The 16,530-nt window shown below is 39.1% G+C and overlaps 1 protein-coding gene across 1 annotated transcript in view; it reads left to right on the plus strand.

Annotated features, from left to right (window-relative positions):
• The window catches only part of NLN (neurolysin), a 59,999-nt gene extending 57,048 nt beyond the window's left edge, over positions 1-2,951 (plus strand). The window contains exon 15 of the transcript XR_005953397.1: positions 2,902-2,951. The gene's annotated coding sequence lies outside the window, so the exon portion shown is untranslated. The remainder of the gene's footprint in view (positions 1-2,901) is intronic.
• The last annotated feature ends 13,579 nt before the right edge of the window (positions 2,952-16,530 follow it).

The following is a 16,530-nucleotide window of genomic DNA, read 5'->3' on the forward strand; positions in this document are numbered from 1 at the left end:
TATTAAAATTTTCTTTATGAAGTAGCACAGATTCCAGGCTGTGGTAGTTGGCAATTCACTGTGCTCAGCAAAGCCAAGCATGACATTTCTGTGCCCTGGAGTGAAAGTTCTGAATTATCTGAGTGGAGGTGGTGAGCAAGAGAAAATCATAAGGTATCTTAGTTTTTGCCTCAGTGAGCTTGAGAGCTCAAAAACAGCTCCAACAAAAGAACTTTAACCGTGCAATTCAACAACTCACTTCAAGAGAGAGTGTTTTGTTTTACAGACAGGTTCCTCCACAGAGTGTTTTAAATTGCATCATAATTCAATAAGGATCATAAACATTCTGTAGTACAAATTCCTTTTCAGTGATCCTGGAAGTATTAACAGCCAGAATTTTTTTTCCTGGTATTAGCATTAGTACATTTTAAAAGAAAATGTCACTTAATACATTTCTTTTTATTTTAGCTAAATAAAGGCTATTTAATTCTGCAATTCATACTAAATTTCACTTTTGAGCTTGTGCTGTTTTCAGTGAGATTATACCTATTCTGTTTACTTAAATAAGAACAATAGGGAAATCAGAGATACTAATATATGGTGCTTTAAGATCTAAGGAGGAACTGGATGATCATCCATTTTGAAGATCAGTACACTTTATTTCTATCCAAATATAGTACCTTAAATATTTCCATTTGTTGTATTTACTTCCTTTTATTCTTGGCATAGCTTTTATGACACATGATCAATTTTCTAGTTTTACATACCTGAAGTAAGAGTTAATATTTGGGCATGTTTTATCTTTCCTGATTTCAAGCAAGGAAAGACTAATTTAAGTTCATAGGTCTTTTTCATGCTGAGACATATCTACTTGTAAGTTATACTGTTCTCTACTTGGCAAGGGCCTTAACATGCTAGCAAAAGAAAAAAATTCCAAGTGATGGGTCTACCTGGAGAAGGAAAAGAGAATAGAAAAAGGAAAGGAAAAGTTGCTTTTGAGAAAAAGGGTTTTTCACGACTAGCAAACTTGAGAGTGGGGGAAGGAAAAAGAATTGTTGACAATGACATTCATAGTGCTGCTGTTATTTTACTGACAAGTGTCATGGTTAGTAAATCACAACTAGTCCCTGTATTGGGGTGGTGGTGGACACAGTGGAGCTGGGTTCACACTTGGATTCTGTGAACCTTCGTGTTTCTAAGTTTTCCTTCAATCCTTCTACTTACACAAACAAACAATGTTATTGAGTATCAGAGTCTGATAGAGTGTTTACACAAAGGCAACAGTGTGAGACATCTTGTGCCATCCTCTTGTCCTCATTTGGCTGATGATTATTTTAGATGTCCTCATACCTGGGGTTAAAGGCCCATCAAGTTTCTCTTGTGTTTTCTGTGTGGTTGCATATTAGCTACAAATTGCCTTGTCATATGCAACATGTCTGTCTGACAAATATTCCAGCTCCATAGGAGCTGGAATAAAGCAGAGGATGTATCTTATTTGCTTGTCTCTGTCATCATGCTTTAAATACAACTTCTAGGAAGAGAAACCTGGGAAAACTGATTCTTTATAATCTCCTCTGCCTCTGAGCAGCCAGCTATGGAGCCTGATGTCCCATCTCCCAAAAAACTCAAGAGTCCTCTGCAGCTGTAAAACAAACAGGCTAAATGAGAGCATATGGTGTTTTGCATCCTGGCAGAGAGATGGCTATCATCCTGGTTTTTCTCAAAGAGAAATTTAGTAGGTGAACTGGAAATAGAATACTCATAAATGTGTACAAATGAAATAGCAGAATTAAGGATGTTTACTCTAATCAGTTTACACAGAAGTAACAATGATCTGAAACTGCAAAACTGAAAGAGAAGCTGTTCTGAATATCCAATAGCATACTCTGCTCATTTTCAATTGTGCTCTGCAGAGCAGACAAACAACTGGCGTCAGAGGATGGAGAATCTAACACAGCAAGCCTGCAGATGGCTGGGTCAGAGAAAAGGACAGTTGATCTGGTTTGTTAGACACTTAAAATTTACATGCAGAATATCTAATAATGACTACTTCATTCCAAGGGCCATTTGTATTTGACAGTAAAACTCTTATGAAGCAGCACTAGAAGAGACAGAAGGGGAAAAGGAGGGAGAGCAGAGAAAATTGTGTGAACAGCAAATATGGATATGCTTTAGTGGAGAGGAAAACCTGGAGAGGGTGGGAGAAGGTAAACCTGTGTCATTTGCACATGGTGCTAATGGCTCAGACTGGTACTTTGGAGAACCATTTCTATATGTTGGCACTCATGTTTAAGTCCACTTTGCAGAAACAAAATTATAAATTCTCCCTATTAGAGAGACTCCTGCTCCAGTCATGCTGGAGGCTGTTTCCCATTGAAATGTGCTTCCCATGTTTGCATTTGTCTTCATTTGTACCTTCAGTAATGAGACCTTGGGCTGTGCTATGCTGACAACAAAGTCATTTACCTGGGCTGCTCCTGACCCTGAGTTTGTTCCCATATACTTTTATTTATTCCCTTCACCTGTCCTTGGCTATATGGCTTTTTGCACTTTTTGGAGGAAGCTGTGTAACCACCTGTGCTTATTGGCAGACTAAATTGGCAAAATGTTTCTCAAAGGCCTGAGGCTGACTTACAGGAAAGAAAACAACCAAACACAAAGCATATTGTGCCCTTCACCACCCCTGAGCAATGAAGCACAGCATGAGAAGCTTTTGTGAGGCAGGTGGCATGCCAAAGTCCACGCAGCGGCTGTGCCGACCCTGGGAGTTTTGAATGGCTAAAGAAAACACATATGCTGTTCTTCTGGTAAGCTATTACCATAGTGTTTAGATGTCACGAGTCTGCAAGAGTAGAAACTTATCCAGTTTATCAAGCTGAACTGCCTTTTAAATTGATTTATCTCTTCTTGTTCCCCTGCCAGGTCTCAGCAGTTTGTGGTTTGCCTGGGGCCTTTAGCAGCATGGAGAGGAGCAGCACGGCAGCTCTGCTGCTGGCCAGCACTTGTGGGGAACTTGCTCCTCAGATGCCCGAAGCAGAAGGTTCAGCTGTTTTGGTCCCATGCTGCCAGTCATGCTCCGCTGGTCACTGCCATCAGAGAGCCCTGCCACCGAGCACCACTGTACCTTGCACTCGTGACCCAGCTGCATCTGTCAGCCACAATTCCTGCAGCAGCTTAGCAGATATTGACACACCAACAACAGTTCAGTGACTTTGACAGGTTCCTCCCACACTGCAGTGCCCATGATTTGTATTAAAATGGCATACCAAGTGCTGCAAATGCTAAATAAGGGAGGTTCCCTCTCCTAGGTTGTGTACCATCCAAGGCTGGAGGAATTGCTGCACTCCTGCTACCCATGATCCGGCAGACCGGGATAGAATTCAGAGCTTCTAAATCCTAGATTAGCAAATTAACAAGATTATCCTTTCACTCTGAAAACAAGATTGAGAGAGAGATTTTGGTAACACCCAAAACTAGTTACATTAAATTGCCTGGAACTGTAAAATATTTTGATTTTACACTTAAGGAAAAAACCCAACCTACCCACAACTCTGTTGGTAGAGTGTAAATTCCCACCTTGATCAGATAACAGTCAGTTACAAGATTGTTTGAAAGTTATACTACTAACATGTCTTTTATTTTTAATAGCTCCCATGACATTATGAATGCCTTCATAATGAAAATAACTTCTTTCATGAAAGAGCTATGTCCTAGTGCTTAAATACATGCTGCTGCCATGCGAAAGTCTTCTGCTTTATGGCATTAGAAGCAGCAGTTTGTCCTGATCAACAGTTCTGCTAACATTCTGGATACCATGGAGAGCCAGAACAGGTGGATCTCCCATAAAAATGAGTTTTTATGGTCCAGGTTTTGTACAAAGTGCTGGGTGTATACAGTTCCACAGAGCAACATCCGGCATTGGGTACTTAGACTTGTCGCACATTTCCATTATAAATTCTTTTCTGACATTTATGATATGTTTATGTGAAGAATTGTGTTACACCCAAGCAATATACCTGTAGCCTGACCAAAGCCATGAATTGTCTAAGGGAAAGAAAAAGTCACAGACAAATTCTTAAATTTAAAATATATCTTTGGCACAGAAATCTGTAAATCCAAAGGTGCCTTCAGCTGATCTTACAAAAATCCGAAAATCCAACCATGCACTTTCCCTAGCTTCTCTTGCAGCAGAGGTGGACCTCTACTATTCCATCCTCTTCATACATTTTCCAACAGACCGTTGGTTCCCTTCTTTACAATATTGCCACCTGCAGCCTCTTTGTTTTTTGGGGTCTGCTGAGGATGAAGAAACAGAGTGCCCCTCTGAGACCAGTTTTTGCAGGTGTAAGAACATTGCAGCAGACACAGCCTGTGCATGTCTGTGAGTGGTATGAGGATGCCCACAGGCCAGGCTGGATGGGGCCTTGAGCAACCTGATCCAGTGGGTGGCATCTCTACCCACAGCAGAGGAGTTGGAACTAATAATAATCTTCAAGATCCCTCCCTACCCAAGCCATTTGATCATACTGTATTAGGGCCTGACCTCCATGGGGCTCCTTCCCACACAATTCGGTCAAACCATGGCAGCATTTCAGTGCAATAACAGAAGTGTCAGGACATCCAGACTGCTCCCCTCCTCATGGCAGAAGATGGTGTATAGTCACTGTTAGCATTACACAGCAGCGTGCCCTCCTAGTTGCCTGGTGTGTGTATATATACCCCCAAGAGACTACTTATGTACCCAGTATGGAAGCAAAAGCTATGTCCAGCCATCTTCCTTGTCACATGGCTGGATGTGCCTTCAGCATTTCGTGGGAGTTATGAAGAGTTTCATCATGTTAGCTTTAAATTCAGTACATACCATGGAAGGAGATTTATCCATGTCTCTTTATCCATGTCTCATCCACTCTTGCCCTTAAAAATCTCCATTGTCCTGAGCTGGTGTCAGAGTGCTTCATTTCAACTCCAAACACCAATTTTTGAGTACAATGAGGGCTGTGCCCAGGAGCTGGCAGGACTGCCTAGAGGGCCTTGAGGAGAGAGAGGAGAAAAGATCAGGTAATTGTAGATGTGTTTGCTTGAAACTTGTATATTAGGAATATGAGGTGTGGAAAAATGCCATTAACATGCTTGCAGAACTGGATCTGTTCTCCCAACAGTATTTACCACAACGAGAAAGACTGTCTGTGCTATCCAGTAAAATAGTAAAAATAACAACAACAACAAAACCAGCAAAAATAACAATAATACATCTTAGCGCAATTCCATGAGGCTTTATTGCTTTATCACTTAGCTTATTAGTATCTACATTTCCAGCAAAACTAAGGCAGGCCATGATTATGAGGAAAGCAGAGATGTACCAATGGCAAAAGGCCAACTCCCATATTACCATATTCCCAAAGCAAGGAATTTCCACTTTTCCACTGAAATCTGTTTTTAGTTATTTAAATATACATTTTTATTGTATTATTCCATTAATTTTTCCTGAGGTTTATAATTTGTATGAAATCCACCATAAATCGGAAATATGCAATATCTAGACTGTGTTAGGAATGTTCATGCTCCAGGAAGGGGTTTTATAGATTTGGAAGTCAGCAATTTAGAAATTACATGGTCTGGCTGCCGCAGAGCAGCTGTGGGACATCAGCTGTCCCCTTGAGCTGTTTCACGCCTCTGCCACTGCCTGCTGGCCAACAACAAGAGTAAATGTCACTTGTGTGCTGTGCTGCAGCCCACGCCTTCATCAGGGCCAAAGTGCAAGCCTCACAGCCTCAGGAGCAGGCAGCATATGCCTGTTGGTTTCCTTATCCTGCAAGCCTGGAGGCCCTGACTGCAGCGGCGCGGGGTCAGTCCTGCTGGGAGCCTGCTCCCACTCCATCACAGGAGCACTGTTTACCCAGGCTGTCCACAGCTGTCTGACTCCAGCTCCAGGGTCAAGAGGCTGCTCTTGCCATCACAGTGCTCTGTGTCTGAGATGTGTCTGCGCTTGAGGATTGGAAAAGTTTCTCTTTTTTTCCCTACAGGATATTTTCATTTTAAAAACTAAATCTGCAGGTAAAAGGGTACTCAGATTCTGCTACTAGAGCCAAGTCTTAGTGCCAAATTTTGTGATATAACATATACACCTTCTAAGTCTCACCTTATTTTGCTCATTAAAGAATTATTTGCATGGGGAGGCTTTGATTCTGCATGAGTGGATAAACTGTTGGCATGAAATTTCTTTCCTTCTTTAACAAACTACTGTTCTATATGGAGTTAACACTGAATCTTAAATTACCCTACATACTCATGTGACAATTCTGTATTTTGTTTTGGCCTAAACATGCCTTAATGTCACCCTCTTTTTTTACTTTAATTTCACTTGTTAAATTCTTTTGCCTGGAAAATGCCACATGAACAGGTGTTTCTTCTGGGGAGAAACACCTCAGTTATTTCAAAAATAGAAGTCATTTGAAGTGGAAGATTTTTAGAGCTGAACACTTATGCCAGGACCAAATTTCAGCAGGAATTCAATAAGATACTATTTTTAACTATCAAACTGAAATTAGTTAATATACATTTCTGAAACTACTAGCACATAGATATACCAGCAGTTTTTCCAATAAAGATTGTTTATCAACTGAAGTCAACAAGCAATAGGGTAGGATTATTACAAATAAGGAGAACCCTAAAAATATTTATTTACCATCTTAACTTTGAAAGATTTGCATCCTCCTGAGTATTTTAGAACAACAAAACTTCAGTGGACCTCAGGGTTCCATGAACTCAACAAAATCTTACAGCCACTTCAGACCATTTCAAATGAATATTTATACTGCTGTGTTTATTTGATTTGCTGTTTGCTTATTGAATGCTGATTTTTAGTGCACCGCTTCCATAATGTATTTTCTCCTCAAAAGTAACAAAATACACTAGTGACGTGTAATATGGTTGCAAGAGGTGATCCTGAGTGTCCATCATTGTCCTTTTCTGGATCTCTGTGGCCTCTGCAATTTTTTTCTGTGTGGCTCAGTGTAGAATCATTGGTGGAGGCAGTGGTGGAAACAATACAATCCCACTTGGCAGCTGATCAAGCAGAAGAATGGTTTAGAAAGAAAAACAATTATCAGTGTTGAAAGACAGAGGAGTAATAAAAGAAATGGTGATCTGTCTAACTTAGTGCTGCAGTCCTTGAACTGAAGCTAGAAGAAGTAATAAACCATTGATATATATTTTCCCAGTTTTTAAATGAAGCTGAAGGACCAAGAAAAAGACTATTGTATGTCTTTTAAATCTGCAATAATGCCACAGCATAAGAGTGCTATTTCTTAAAGCATTTTCTAAAAGTGATGCACGAATGAATACTGTACAGGCATCAGATTTGGAACAGAATTGGGTCTGTTTATTGTAATCATAAAACCAGCTTTCCTGTGTCCTAAAGTTTTTTTTAAATCAGCCAAGATATCAGATTACTTATAATTACAAAAAAATCCCAACCAAACAAAAAACCCTAAGTGCCAACTAAACAAAAAACCTCCTTACTTGTTCTGCTTTCTTTCTTCAGCTGACCAAAAAATGAAGTTTTGTTCTCCTAGTACCTAAGTTGTATTAGCGTAGATGCTGTAGAACTGTACTTTAGCCAATGTGAAAGAATTGTCTTTGAATTTCTTCAAGTAAAATATTGTTTAAATGGCAGATGCATTCAGAAAAAATATTTTACTGGACAAAATAGTACTGGATCTCGGGTAAAAAAATTAAAAATTAAGTAATGTCATGGTTTGACACTGGCCAAACACCAGGCATCTGTGAGAGTTGTTTGTTTACTTTCTCTGGCTACAGCTGGGCAGAGGAGAGGGGAAAAAAATTAACAAAGGGCTCATGAGTTGAGATAAGGATTGGAAGAGAAACACACTGAGGGCAAAATAGGTTCAAATTTGAAGGTATAAAGTAAATTTATTATTAACAGAGTAAGAGGAGGTTAATGAGAAGTAAAACAAGCCTTTAAAACGTCATTTTCCCCCCAGCCTTTCCCTCTTTCCCACTGACAGCACAGGGAGGCAGGGCACAGGGGTTGGGTCAGTTCATCACTGGAGATCATCTGTTCACTCAGGGAGAGGAGTCTTTTCTCTGCCATGCCATGGGGTCCCTCCCATGGGCAAACAGTCTTCCCAAAAACTGATGTGGTGTGGGTTACTCATCTGTAGGGTGCAGTCCTCTAAGGATAGGCTGCTCTGCTTTGGAAGTAAGGGCCCTCTGTCTCTGGAAACAGGAGCCTTTTTTTCTGGATGGGTCACCCACTCCAGCATGAGCACTTTTCCCACGGGATGCAAGTGGATCTCTGCATCCCCTATGGACTTCTTGCATTACAGTGGGACAGCCTGTTTCACTATGGTCCTCACCACGGCTTGCAGAGGAATCTTGGCTCTGACATTTGGAGCACCTCCTCCCCCTCCTTCTCCGCTGACCTTGGTGTCTCCATGTTCTTTTCCCTCACATGTTCTCACCTCCTCCTCTTCTCTGTCTAGAAGAAAAGCTGTTGCCCGTAGTTCCATTGCCCACAAGTTCCACTAATTCAAAGACTCCTGCAGGATCCCGCAGTGCCAAGTTGGTCTCCTCTGGGTTCCGTGCTGGGGAGTTGTTCCCATGTTTTCGCCATCAGCCGTGTGGCTGCACCCCCACACGTGAACAGTGCTGGCTGCCGTGGTGCTGGTGCTGTTTAACACCTCCCCTCCTGCAGGCTGCCGGGAAGGGGAAGCCGCTGCTGCCCCTGCCCGCTTTGCCCACAGCACGGCTGGCTAGGGGCAGGGGCCAGGCAGGGGGAGGCCACGGGCCGCACCCCGATGGCAGTGGCTGCTGCAGGGCATTGCCATGCGCTGCCCTGGGGATGGTTCCCAGCAGAGGTGCCTCGCCACACCTGGACAAAAACTGCACCTGCACTGTTTTGATTTTCTTCTTAAATATATCATCACAGAGGCATTACCAACCTTTCTAATTGGGTCAGCAGCATGTCCATCTTCAGAGCCATCAGAGACTGGCTTGTTGGACATGGTGAGACCTGTTGGCAGCTTCTCACAGAAGCCACCTCTTTTGTAGCCCCCCTTTGCTGCTACAAAAAAAAAATGAGGCCATGCCAAATCAACACAATTAATTAATTGCCTCTACTTCTTTTATTATATGAATTAGCAGCCCTAACATCTGAATGACTAGCGTGTAGTCAAAATGCATGACACAGAAGTTCTCTAAGCAAATGTAATTATATTTCATCGTATTGTGCTTAGCTTTATTACACTGAAAAAATACATTTCTGCTCCATTGAAGTCTAAACAAAATCAGTGCCTTGTGGTCTAAATCAGTGCCTTGTGATCTGATCAATTTTCAGTAAGAGATCTAAGCAAGACTTCTCTTTTTTCAACTGGTAATAGAATTTAGATATTCTTATTCTTTATTGCATAGACATCTACTACAGCAATTCTTAATTTAGTTTGAGCTGTAAGTCAGCAGAAAATTCCCAGCACTGACAGGTGCTGCTCAGAGTCTCACAATTCTCAGAAGTACTGTTTAAATGAGAAAACCCAACATACCTTTTCTGGGAAAAAAATCTTAATTCTGGAAAATACAAAATAAAATAATTTAAATTTCATGCTCCATACATAAAATTTAAGTTAATGTTAGTTTAAGGCAGGTTGATTTGGAATTTTCTGGTTGAAGACTAATGTGGTGTTCATAACAGGGCTTTTATTTTGCAACTGAAAACATTTTTGACTGAGATTTTGGAAAATATGAACATCTTCTAATGATTTTACATTGGCCAGAGAGTGGGCTACTCTATCACTTTTCCCATATGAATCTATCTACATTGAAGAGTTAGTTATCTCTTAATGAATCTGCTATTTTTAGAACTTTTTTCAAGAACACTTTTAAGAGAAAGAAATATAGACTTAGATTGAAAGTCTGTCTTCAATCTTTGTTCTATTGCATTTATTGCACTGGTAGCTTTTAAACTTCTGCCTTTGCCTCTCTTCCCCTGCTCTCTCAAACTGCTGCACAGCACTAAAAATTTTCTATGATCACTTGACATGTGTAAAGCTCTTTCACTTTTTGTAAAGTAACATCTTGTACTGTAGACAAACAGAACATTGACCTCACACAACTGTGTCACTAGAAATGCTGTATTTGTACTCAAACTAATTTTCATTCTGTATATAGATTAGAGGTCTGTCTTGTGTTCTTTACTATGGGATATCCCATCTGGAAAATAATGGTATGTATTGCAGAAAATAAAAGGACATGGACAGGTTATATTTACGTGGGGTTAAATCAAGCTCATTTTATCACTGCTGTGTTTATGTTATGTTATGTTATGTTATGTTATGTTATGTTATGTTTTGTAGCTGAAATCTGAAATCTACACAAAAATATCTGGGTGTGGGAGAGAAAAACAACAAACTATTTCTGTGAGTTATTACTCCCCAAACAGCATAAGGAATTAATTTAAACCTAGGTTTCTGTTATGTAAATTGCCATCAATGGAAATGGGAAGCTTAGAAGACAACTGTAAACTGTTCCATGTATTTTTTAACTGCAGTGTGACTCTTTTAAGATTTTTATCAGCAAAATTTAACTTGTGGTGAATGTAAAAGCAGAGAATTCATAAAAGATGGATGAACAATGATGTTGGCTATATAGCAGCCTTTTTCAAAAAAATATTGTTCTTTAAAAATGTATCTATATATAGCTTCAATATATATGAAAATGTTTCTTAAAAAACAAAACAGACAAAAGAAACCACAAACAAAAAACAACAAAAAAGAGTATTTGCAAAGTATTTTTTTTTCTTAAAACACCTAGCTCTCTCTCTCCTTCTATATATAATACTTTCTCTGTTTAAAATTTATGTGATTTAGACAGCAAAGATCACATGAACTGAAACTCAATCTTTTATGGTTCAGAAGTCAGTAAAGGAAAATGAAAGAAGTGTACAAAACATTCAAAATTACAAGCATATACATATACTTACAAAATGCCTAATACTTCAGTTATATAAAAGGCTGCCAGTTACATTAAAAAAAATTTGTATGCAATATGATTCATTTGGATGCCTCAACATATCTAACACCTGGCTAATTAATTTCAAGCACTAGAAAACAACTAAAGTACATCCCAGTTTAATTTTTTAACCTGAGCATTGGATGAATAGTATGTCTGAGTATATCTCATTAAGTACAAGCAAAATATCCTTTATTTAGATCAGCCACATTTACTGCCCTGTCATACTGCCACAGTGGATTTTTCCTACATCTGTGATGAGAATTGTCAAGTGGCATAAATTAGCAGAGTCCTAGGGCCTCCATTGTAACTCTACTTTCTGTGAATAACACAACCAGCTCACACCAAAGGAAGTATTTAGGAATCTTAATTCCCCTAAAATAAATGGAATTAAATGCCAAAATACATTTACTGGCTCTAGGTTCTAGCCTTTTGTTCAAAAGTCTGTAATTAATTTCAGTCTTTAATCCTCAAGTGGCTGTAAACAACCACAAGGCTCTGGTAGAGTAGTGTAAGGCTGAAAACAGAAAAGTACTGAAATCAAATTTAAATCATTTGCCAGAAGTTCCAGAGATCTGATGTTATGTATTTATTGATTAATTAAGTGGAGTATGATAAATGTGTAGGTCTGCAGTTTTCTTTTTGGAATGGTGTGGTGGGCCAAAAGTGGTTATTTTATTTTACCTACTTCTTCTGTCCTCTCCTTACCCTTCCCTCCTCTCTGTCCTTCCACTTATTAGTCACCCTCTCCTTCATAGTCATCTTCACCACAGACTTAATGACTTTTCCCACTCCTTTGGTTGTCCTTACCTCATTTTCCATGAGACTGTCACTTCTGCTCTTCAATGAAGCCCTAGGAGAAAAAAGCAAGTTACCCTGAAGAGAGAGACAGATGATGAAACAGTTGCAGAAGGGGCGGTGTGACTGTTGCACTGCGGAAAGAAAGCATGGACATGGCAGCCGTATGTCTAACATGGTGTTCACCCCAGCTGCATATCCCTGCTTACTTCATGTCATTTCATTTCCTTTTTCAGCTTACCTCTTTTCCCAAGACTAAGATCACTGAATATCCTTCTGTTCTACTTGATAATATTTATTTTCATTTATATCCTTCATTTCTTCGCAGTTGTACATTAACTTGAGAGCACATACTAACTGCTCACATCCATTTCCTCTGTAGTGACCAACAGGTATTACTTTCTAAGTATTATTTCTCATGTTTCTCAATGTCAGCAGTTTCTCCCTACACTGTAGCCTTCTTAGTAGAATCTGTACTTACATTTCTTTCCTAAAGGATCACTCCTACAGTTTTCAGAGTGCTGATTCTTCCATTACAAAAAACCCTAATATCTGCATCTCCAGAAGCCTGTATGCACAGGCAGCATAACTGAAATTTGCCAGGACTTTTATTTTCTTCACACACAAGAAAATAAAACAACTATTGGGACCCCTGCATGATATTTGGATGTGGTAAAACTGGCCATTGCACAGTGGTCTGTTGGGACTGACTGATCTATTTCCAAGGCAGCACTCTTCTTCACAGGAAACCTCTGTTCCTCGCTCTGCTTTTCACCGTTCAAAGGCTGGTCGTTCTCTGTATGACAGCTGAACTACTTCATTCAGCTCCAGGAAGGTCTTCAGTATTCATCAGCAGCTAATCAATCTCCTTTTTATTGCAGTCCCATAAATAGGAGACAGAATGCAGCACTGATGCAGCACTGGCTCTGGGTGATTTCCCTCTTCATGCAATCATTATGGAAAGAAAGGATTCATAGGATATTTTCTATATGTAGTTGAACAGAAAAAGTCTAATCTCTGGCAGCACAGTCACTGCTTTCAATGTTGGAATAAGGGACAAGACAGCTATACAATAATTACTTTGGTATCTTAAATTCAGTTTTTATTCCCCTAAGAAATGCTCTTTTTGCAGTGAAGCTTGGTTATCTAAAATTTCAGGAGCTAACAGTGAAGAAGAGGCTCATGACTCTTCTTTTATTGGTGAGGGACGATGGTGAAGAACTTTGACATGTTTGCTGCACTACTGAGATTTTCAGGACTTTTCCCTTCTAAGATCAAACAGTTGACAGGGAGGGGAGGAAGGAGAAAATGTGTATTGTGGGGGAGGAGAGCAAGGGAAAGAAAGGAGTGTTTTCCACTGAACATCTGAGAGTGACTATTGCATTTGCTGACACATCATCATTTTTAACTAGCTCTTCAAACTTCTAGTATGGTCACTGTTTGGAATGTACAAATGAAGGCAACTGGGCAGTTAGGGAAAGGAGATCTGCAGACTGCAGCTGGGGGGGACTTGTTAGAGGCAGAGGAGTTTTAAATACCTAACACTGCAAGTCATACTCCCTCGGCTGCTACCTCTTCCATAGCTTTTCACATTACTGGCATATTAACCAGGCAAAACAAGATCTACTGGCTGATATTCCCTTCTCAGGATTGCCAGCACAAATAGTCCGTAAGATGGGCAAAATGAACACTTGCTCTGCCTTCCTTGCATGTATCCCGCCAAGACACTTAGCCACTCAGACAAAAAGGTCCTGGATTTTATCTGAACCTTGTTGACATGTCACATCACATATCAGCCTTGGAGTCCTCACTGTATACACTGGCATCAGCACTGCCTACAGCAAACTGATTTTTGTACATCTTTCCCTGACAAAATCCAGTCAGGCTTCTCCTAATATATGCAGCTAAATGCAGGATTGCTGCTAATCTGTTTTTGTTCTTGGAAGTAGATTATGATATTTTGTTTGGCATGGCAATAGAGTAGCAGAACAAGTGCTGTGAGCTGCCTATGGCAGCCAGACATTGTGGTCTTCAAGGTCTAAGCTCCTTCCACTGTATGAGGAGGCTGTTTGTTGTGAGGGTCTGTAAGTGCCCTCAGAAGCTCTGTATTTGATTTCTGCTGAGCAAGGAGATGAAAATGGCTTGCTATGAGCCTGTACTGTCATAATGAGGAAGTGAATTCAGGGGCAAGTAGGGCCTTTCTTAGTTTCCTAATCATTCCAGCATATTCTTAGCTTTGGAAAGGCAGGAAGGCAGTAGCTCAGAAAAACACTATACGTGCCTCATTTAATAAGTGCCAGATGGGTATATAGGCTTTACCTTATCTCAACAGTGAGAACATACTAAAACTGTATTGCATGGAATTAAGGTGTTTCAATGTACATAGGGTTAGTGTAAACAAGCTCTTAGGTAATGGATCTAGAGACAGGTGTAGTATTTTGTTTCGATTAGCAATATCAATGAAGGCAATAAGCTTCCTTCTACGAAAAATATCTCTGCATTTGAAAAAGCAGGTCCTTATATTTGAAATCTCTGTGACAGTAGTATGCCTGTTAAATTACCTGACTTTCTAGCACACTACTTACTTTTTCTAGACATATATGTGATTCAAATAGCTTTTGTGTCTATATATTTTCACTGACATTTATCATCTTAAAATGAAAGAGGAATTAAATCTACGCCATAAGTATTTCCCACTGTAAGGATGAATGATTTCTCTTTGATATTTGTGCACATATGTATGCATATACATATGTGTATATATGTACATGAGACATTGATTTATATACATATACGTCTCATTTAATATTTCAGATTTAGGTTTTTGTGGATCAATTGTGTGTGTGTGTGTGTGTGTGTGTACACAAAACTCTTGTTTGATGATTGCATTAACACATAAAGACATGGCTGAACTAGAGGCAAAATAGCTAATATAATAAAAATAGGTATGTGATGGAAAAGAACACAACCACACCCTGGTAATTTCCCATTTCTTCAGAGTATGACAAGAAAATGTCTGCATAGTTCAAAATGCTGAACAGCCTGACAAGAACAGTGCCATTTACATTTGAATGTCTTAAAAAGCAGTTTATGAATATTCACATCTTAGAGGATTTCTCTCCCAAAGGTCTCTTGGTTGTGCAGGAGCTTAATTCAAGATGGTTTCTGTCAAAGATAAAGAAAGAACTTGAAACCGGAACAATTTTTTCTCTCATTTAATAAAATATTGACACACCTAAATTGGTGGTTCTCAGATGAAGGTGCCTAATACTCATAAAGAATTGTGGAAGTCATAAGAAAGAGCAACCAAAGCTTGAAAATATTTTAAAATTTATCCGTCATACCAGTAATGGCATCACGCTCATGAACTACTCATGGGGAAGTATTTTAAAAGACTGTGCCACTAAACCTTACCTAAACTTCTCCACAGACTTTCACTTCTAAATTATGTACTAGAAAATGAACATCACCTTTCTAGATAACATGGCTGGCAAAAAGTGACAATACAAAGTACCTTGTAGAGGAATCCACAAATCAACAAACTTCAGAAAATTAGCCATTATGCGAGATGCACTAGAAAAAAAGTCTCAGAACTGCCTTGCAAGGAGCAGGCCTTGCATTTGAATTAACCTCCCAAATACCACCTATCAATCTAATAATGCAAAATTGAAGACCTCACAGACCTCACTGTCTATTGCATAACACTCAATACTGATGTATGTATATATACAAAAAACTGTTAGATAATTACAGCATTTACACTTCCTTGAAGACTTCTTCTTTCCCACATCTCTTTTTAAACAATGGGTCCAGTATCAAACTCACAATCCAAAGCAGACCTCCCCTGTACTAACACTCATTAGAATGAAACCTTGCTGGCACAGCCTAAGTAATCTTCATGAATACTGACAAATTTAACATGATTGATACCAGTGACCAAAAGGAATTAATGGAGATTAATTATTTTGGGTTTTCTTCATACCCTTTAAAATGTGATATTTTACACTAAGTATGACACATTCTCATGAGAATTACATGCATGAAACTCATTAATTGTTATTCACTACACTGAACTGGCACAGATAAAACACAGCAAAGGGTAGGAGAAAAATTATTTCATTAAAAAAATAATCCATCTCTTGCACAGAGCAGGAACTAACAAGGGACCTCCAAGTCACATTTAAAAAATAATCCTGGGAAATACATTATTCATGGAGACAGCAGCAGCATTATTTTTAAAGCTGACTGTTCTTGCTGATTCATCCTCTGTACATTCATGTTATCAGCTGTTTTCTCACCAGTGGTTTAATTGATTAAAATAATTTTATTATACTAAAACCAATACATCCCACTTGTATTTATTTGGGTTTTCCTCCTTCTTAGTTCTCATTAATGATGTCAGTCAAGTAAAAAACTTTTTCTCCATTTCTATCAGTTGATCTAATTAAAGGTATCACCTTTTCTACAAACTTTGTCTAATTTATATCCCAAAGTGTCAAAATTCATTGAAGGTCTGTCTCACCTGAGCTGTGTTCATGTTTAATCTGAATGTGTACTGTTTTATCACAGCACTTAGAAATAAGTTCATGGAAATGGGTTGAGTCAATGCTGTCATGATACTCAGATCTATACTCTGCTACATTGCTAATAGCATAGTTAATCAGAAGCTATGCATTTTCACTTTAGTTTAAGAAAGTAAAATACTTTAAATATTTTTTTCTAAAAATA

This window comes from Onychostruthus taczanowskii, unplaced genomic scaffold, assembly GCF_017590055.1.
Source record: "Onychostruthus taczanowskii isolate IOZ18803 unplaced genomic scaffold, ASM1759005v1 scaffold46, whole genome shotgun sequence".
Classification (NCBI taxonomy): domain Eukaryota; kingdom Metazoa; phylum Chordata; class Aves; order Passeriformes; family Passeridae; genus Onychostruthus; species Onychostruthus taczanowskii.